The sequence below is a fragment of the Sinocyclocheilus anshuiensis genome, unplaced genomic scaffold, assembly GCF_001515605.1.
Source record: "Sinocyclocheilus anshuiensis isolate Anshui unplaced genomic scaffold, SAMN03320099.WGS_v1.1 scaffold2749, whole genome shotgun sequence".
In the NCBI taxonomy this organism is placed as follows: domain Eukaryota; kingdom Metazoa; phylum Chordata; class Actinopteri; order Cypriniformes; family Cyprinidae; genus Sinocyclocheilus; species Sinocyclocheilus anshuiensis.
In genome coordinates this window covers 417156-423909 of record NW_015554047.1, presented here as the reverse complement: position 1 = coordinate 423909, position 6754 = coordinate 417156, and positions in this window count along the sequence as shown.

The following is a 6754-nucleotide window of genomic DNA, read 5'->3' as shown; positions in this document are numbered from 1 at the left end:
GCGGCGGTGTCCGCTCACAAAGCTCCGGAGGCGGCGGTGTCCGCTCTCAGTTTTCCCGAGGCGGCGGTACCCGCTCACGATGTTCCCGAGGCGGCGGTGTCCGCTCACAAAGCTCCGGAGGCGGCGGTGTCCGCTCTCAGTTTTCCCGAGGCGGCGGTACCCGCTCACGATGTTCCCGAGGCGGCGGTGTCCACTCACAAAGCTCCGGAGGCGGCGGTGTCCGCTCTCAGTTTTCCCGAAGCGGCGGTGCCCACTCACAAGGCTCCGGAAGCGGCGGTGTCCGCTCTCAGTTTCCCCGAGACGGCGGTGCGCGCTCACAATGTTCCCGAAGCGGCGGTGTCCGCTCACAAAGCTCCGGAAGCGGCGGTGGCCTCTCTCAGTTTCCCCGAGGCGGCGGTGCCCGCTCACGAGGTTCTTGAAGCGGCGGTGCCCGCTCACGATGTTCCCGAAGCGGCGGTGTCTGCTCCCAGTGCCCCCGAGGTGGCGGTGTCCGCTCCCAGTGCCCCCGAGGTGGCGGAGCCCGCCATTGCCCGTTCCGGGGAGGCAGTTGTGTCATATCCCTGTTTGTGTTCTGAGCCTGTTTTCAGATTCTTATATCTGTTTGTGTTTCCGTTTTGGTGTTTACTTTGTTTTTCCCTGCGTTTAATAAAAGCCTGCATTTGGACCCAGACCCTTGCCTACACGGTGTGTTTTCCTAACCGCGCCGTGACAGCTTTACCTGTTGTAGTTTGTTCTCGCTCTCTCTCATGCTGCTTTAGCTGTTCGAGATCAGGACTGGCTTCCACTAAAACTGATGCGCATCGTTTCAGTTTATTACATCAACACAACCAAAGGTGTGATGGCAAAACAATCAGGAAAAAGGCATTACATGCATATTTTCCAATCATAACATGTATATTTATATAGTTTCAGCAAAAACGTATTAATACATAATTAATAAATAAATAAAAAAATTTAAATTATTAAATTTTAAAAATGTACTTCTTTATTATTATTTTGTATTCAGAGCAGAACTCATGGCACTAAACAATAAATATGCATCTCTAAATTATACAAAACATGCACCTCATAAATAATATACATTTCTATATAAATGAAAATAAAAATGTTAGAAAAAAAAATTATTTGCTACATATATTATCATAAATTATATAAAAATGAATTATACATATTATTAACATGTACATATACAGTTTTCTGTGGGAATCTTATACATGTTATAAGCTTATATCATCATGTATCCAGAGGATATATATATATATATACAGTATATATGCGATAATAATATATTGCCTTCTCTGTAATCTGGCGATATCACTAGATGCAGGGCAATACCATGATATTCTGCATCTCCTGCCTCACACCTACAGACGGCTCATGTCTGTGGACTGTGGGAGAATCAGAGGACCTGAAGGAGAGCACGCAGACGTACAGCGGGTCACACGGATCCGTACTGACCTCTGACCTCTGACCTGCCCTAATGCAGTCCTAACGACAGCGCTGAGACCGAATGAGTTCCAGGAGTGGAAAGCGTCTGTTTGCATTTCGTTTTATGACTGCAGCAGAAAAGCCATAAAGAGAATATGGCTCAAACTACAGCGAACGCATGATAAACACATTCCTGAGGTGATCACCACTCCTTACAACACGCTAATGACGGCAGAACTGCCATTCATCTGCTGTGTGAGCTCTGTTTACCACAGGAGCGACCGAGCGCTGATGAGCAATTACTCCGTTAAAGAGCTGGGAAACATGTGTGCAAGCTATTCTCTCTCAGAAACTGCCAGCACATTTCAAACAAGTGGCAAGTAATTAAACATGGAATTACGAAGTAGAAAAACTGAAATAGGTTTTTTTTGTAACTTAAAAATAATTTTTACAGTGTACCTGATTTAACCCATAACCCATACCTATTTTAATTTATTTTTCTAAAGATGCAAATATGTACCAGTGAGGTGCTAATGTGTGTGCTTTAGGTACTGATGCATGCTCTCTTCAGCGGTGAATAATGCACAAAGGTGTAAAAGCGTCCCAGTGTCAGCTTATGTGCCTTTTGTTCTGAGAGTGATATTGACCAGATCTCCGTGGCTTTTGGACGTTTTTGGAGTCGTAATGCACTCTCCTCCAGTTCAGTTTCGTACCGGTTCTTCAGCTGAAGGGTGTGTAATCATGACCGGGCCTGTGGGTTATTGTGCTTCAGGCTTCTCAAACTTAACTGAATTCATTGGTTCGATTAGATGGGGACGGTACAAAAAACTAGCGATGAACTGAGCAGCACAAAAGAGAGACATTTTATTCCAAACAAATGTCTCAAATGTCATTTCCCCTATAGACACAGCATGTACACACACACACACACACACACACACAATATATATATATATATATATATATTAGGGCTGTCAAAATTAACACGTTAATAAAGCATTGACGCAAACTCATTTTAACGGCACTAATTTAACGCGTGATTAACGCAGCTGGCATTTCTGTTTGACCCGTGGCCTAGACCTAGCTGGAGAAATGGAGATAGATGCACAATGTTGCCAACTTAGCGACTTTGTCGCTAGATTTAGTGACTTAAAAAAAAAATAAATAAAATAAAATAAAAACGTCTAGCAACAAATCGAGCAATTTCTTGGACAAACCTTTAGTTTTTGAGACTTGCCGGTACTTTTGCGTCTGCTCTGTTCAGAGAGCGGCGCTTTCAGTTAAACCAGATATTATATTGCTTCTCTAACTTTACATACACACTGTAAGAAACTGACTGTGCAATTCACAGTAATTAACTGGCAGCTAGTGACAAGTAACTACTGTAGAAGAAATAACCATATTTTCGCTGTTTTCATTTACAGTAGCAACCATGTAACTGTAAAGTAAAACTCACTAATATGCAAGTGCAACCTTTTTTTTTGCCATTTTGTGCTTATTACAGAGGACAGTGCAGTGATTGGTGGGGGATGTGATCGGCAAAGGACCTTAAGCCAGGAATCGAACACGGGTCACACAGTTGCGCTAACCACTACACCAGGGGTCGCCAACCCGTCCATCGCGATCTTTATCACTGTCCCAGTAGATCCCGGGAAAAACAGTAAAATAAGTACAAAAATGCATTACATTTCTGGGGTTATATTAATGTATCACTGAAGGGAACTGTCCTGAGAAAAGTTTCGATGGCAATGGCATTTTCTTCTGCGTATAAAGCGCGGCTCTGCTTTGTTTACAGCGATAACCAAGGAAACGCTATAGTGCGGTCGGTTCATAAGCAGTGTTGCCAAGTCCGCGGTTTTCCCGCAGAATTGTGCTACTTAAAGGTAGATCTTGTCTTTCATAAAGGCCGAGGTCAGGGATCTTGGGCCTAAAAAGGTTGGTGACCACTGCTCTAGACTATCGGTACCGACAGTTTACTAACAGTACGTTCCATTGCTGTAATGTTATATTGGTTCAGCCCAAATAAAAAAATAAAAAATGAATATGAAATAAATAATGCATGTTGCACGATTTAAATATAAATATTCATTTACAGTCACAGTTAACTGCTCATCATTATAACAAGCTTCATTTATCATTCTTCACTTATTGCTAGATGTGTTGAAAACAATAAAATCTTCATGACCTTCTGGTCTTTTTTTATTTATTTTTTTTATTAAAGAATACATTTGCTTCCTGTATTCTCTATTCAAACCTAAAATGTAATTGAATTACAGTGAGGTCAAATTAAATGCAGTCATTGGCTGGAAACCCAGCTGCGAGTGTAGGCTACTGTGTTTCTCTGCTCTATCCCAGTGGCTGGGTTTCAGAAAACCCTAGTGTATGGCAGCACGGTGAAATCACGTTCTGGGGGGTGAATTTATGATTATGATACTAAAGTTAAAATAATATGATAATAATTAAAAGTTTGTATTAAGCAGTATAATGGGCTGTTTTTGTACAGGTAAAATAACTGGAAGCGAAAGACACCAGAAGCCAAACACATTCAAGTTACAAATAGTCGCGCCCGCTCTCTTGTGAAAACTAAGCTGGATATAAAAGGTTATTGTGTTGTTGTTGTTGTTTTTTACAGCACATTGTTAGTTACTGTAATTTTCTACAGTACATAATTGCTTGTTGCGTTTTCTACAATACATTGGAAGTTACTGTGATTTTGTACAGTACATAATTAGTTATTGTGTTTTCTACAATACATTGGAAGTTACTGTGATTTTCTGCAAAACATTGCTGGTTAATGTGACACTCACAGTACTTCTTACATGACTGCAATTTTGACTGAAACTACGGTATTCTACTGTGAACTAGTATACAGTAATTTCCTGTAGTTTTCACATTAATTTTTTACAGTGCACGTATAGCCGAAATCACAGCACAGCTATTGTTTTTATCTTATGTGTATTTGATTCATCAGACGACGGCTCGATTGTCAGGATATTTGTGCAGATTAACATCTTGGAAGGGAGAGCTGGTTATGAAATCTTAAAGGGCCGCGTTTCAGTCACTATTTCATATTCATTCTGTTTTCTGACAACAGAAAAAGTAAAATATATGAATTAAATGTTTTATTTTATTCTCAATGTTTTATTGAGAATTTGGCTGCATCAAAATATGGCACAAAATATGGGCACAGAGAGGCAAACAAATGTAATAATAAATAATAAATATTTTGCATGTTCAGAAAAAGTGAGTTGCCCTGTTGTGCAAAAATCTAAACAGGCTTGTGTAAGTAAATCGCTCAGTGCAGAGAAAGAGAAATAATGGGAACCTGGTATTTCTATGTTCTTTTTTCATGTGTCTAATAGACATGAACACGTTCTTTGGAAAACATCTAACCTTTGAAACATGTCTAGTCTTCATGCTCTAGTGTTGAGTATTGTTTTTCATTAATAATAAACATACATTTGCATAAAGCATCCGTATTTGTCCATGCCCATGTTGATTAGAGTATTAAACACTTGAAAATAATTAATTTAAGGTACATTTGGAACAGATAAAAATGTGAGATTAAGCTGCAATTGAAACTCATCACAATCATGCGATTAATCGGAATTAAATATTTTAATCGATTGACAGCCCTTATATATATATATTCACACACACACACACACACACACACTCACACACACACGCACACTATATTTATATGTAAATACACATATGCTGTATTTGTACACATATATCTTGTTACTATCATTACTAGTAGGCAAATGACTGGTGGACATCATCAGTAGAGCTGAACAAAGGCACTATTGTCTCTTTACAGTCTGTTATTTTCCTGTTTACTACTGTGAAGCTGCTTTGAAATGATCTTTATAAAGACTATAAAGCGCTATAGACATAAATGTGACTTGACTGACTTGGCGAAATTCATCAGCTATGAAGCTTGTAAAACTGTTTTAAAGCAGTTGGAGAAGAGAGTTAGTGTTCTCGGTTGAGGTGAGGAGTCTGCAGTCGTCTCTCCTGAGTGAAACAGAAGCTATATGTTAATATTAATCTGTAGAGCTCTGATTTGATGCCTGGGTTGTAACCTGCTGCAGAGGAAGAGCAGCGCTGCGTTTTCTTACCACTTCCTCCAGAACACTGTCACACAGTCATGCTGAACACACAAGGCCTACACACATTATCAAACATGGACTTAAATATTTGACATCAAAATTTTTTTTTCACTTTGTTTCATTTTAAAACAGCATTTTTATTTTTAAATAAAATTCAAAGCTCGGAGCCCTCCCTTCGAACAGCACGCCAGATACGCATAACCTCTACTCGGTTTATTAGATGTAAGTGTGAACTCGTGAAATCTTGTTTTTCAAGAGCATGCAAGATTTCAGCTGCAACACAATGACACATGGCTGTGTTGACATACCTTTCTGTTAGAAAATGAACATTTAAATGTAAAAGTACATGTAAAAATTATTACTGCTACACATTAAACAATGTGTTGGTTTTTAAATCAGTTTTAAAAATAATATGAATATTATCTCTACATGATCTCATGGAGTTTTTCTGTTAAAATGTTAAAAGGGTCTTGTACCATTTTATTACAGTTTTTCTCGATTGCTTAAACACATTTCTTGAAACTATGCCTCGTATTCTCAAAACAGTAAACACAAATCCATAACGTCTCACCCAATTCCCCAAACATCCTATTTTCAGGTCAAAATGAAGCTCTACACTCAAAACCATTCACTCTTGCTGAAAAAACAAAATTTTCCCTCAGACATCACACACAAGCTTTCAAAAACACACACGCTACAACATAGTATTACACACTGGTGCAATAAATTCAAAACAATATATCCAAAACTGGTAAGTTATGTTGCTTGTGGTTCTCCCCCTCAAAAACCTTTTCACATGAACCTCCTCCTCTCCCTCCTCCTTCACCACGTCCTCCTCCTCTCCCTCCTCCTTCACCACGTCCTCTTCCTCTCCCTCCTCCTTCACCACGTCCTCCTCCTCTCTGTAACATTTGGTTAAAGACTGTTCTTGACTCTTTAGCTAATTAATATATTTGAGTAAAATATATTTAAAATATATATTAATACATGTATATCAATATCTATCTATCTATCTATGTTAAATATTATATTGAAATATATTCAAATAATTATAATCTAGTTACCGCTAGAATAGTTGCCTAGTCTTCTGCAAAAATAGAAGTAGTCTTTTGCTTTTTGAAAGCATATGATGCCTGACATCTAAAATAATTTGAACCATATACAAAAAAATCTCAACACTGTTACAGTTACAATTGTAACACTCTGACTTC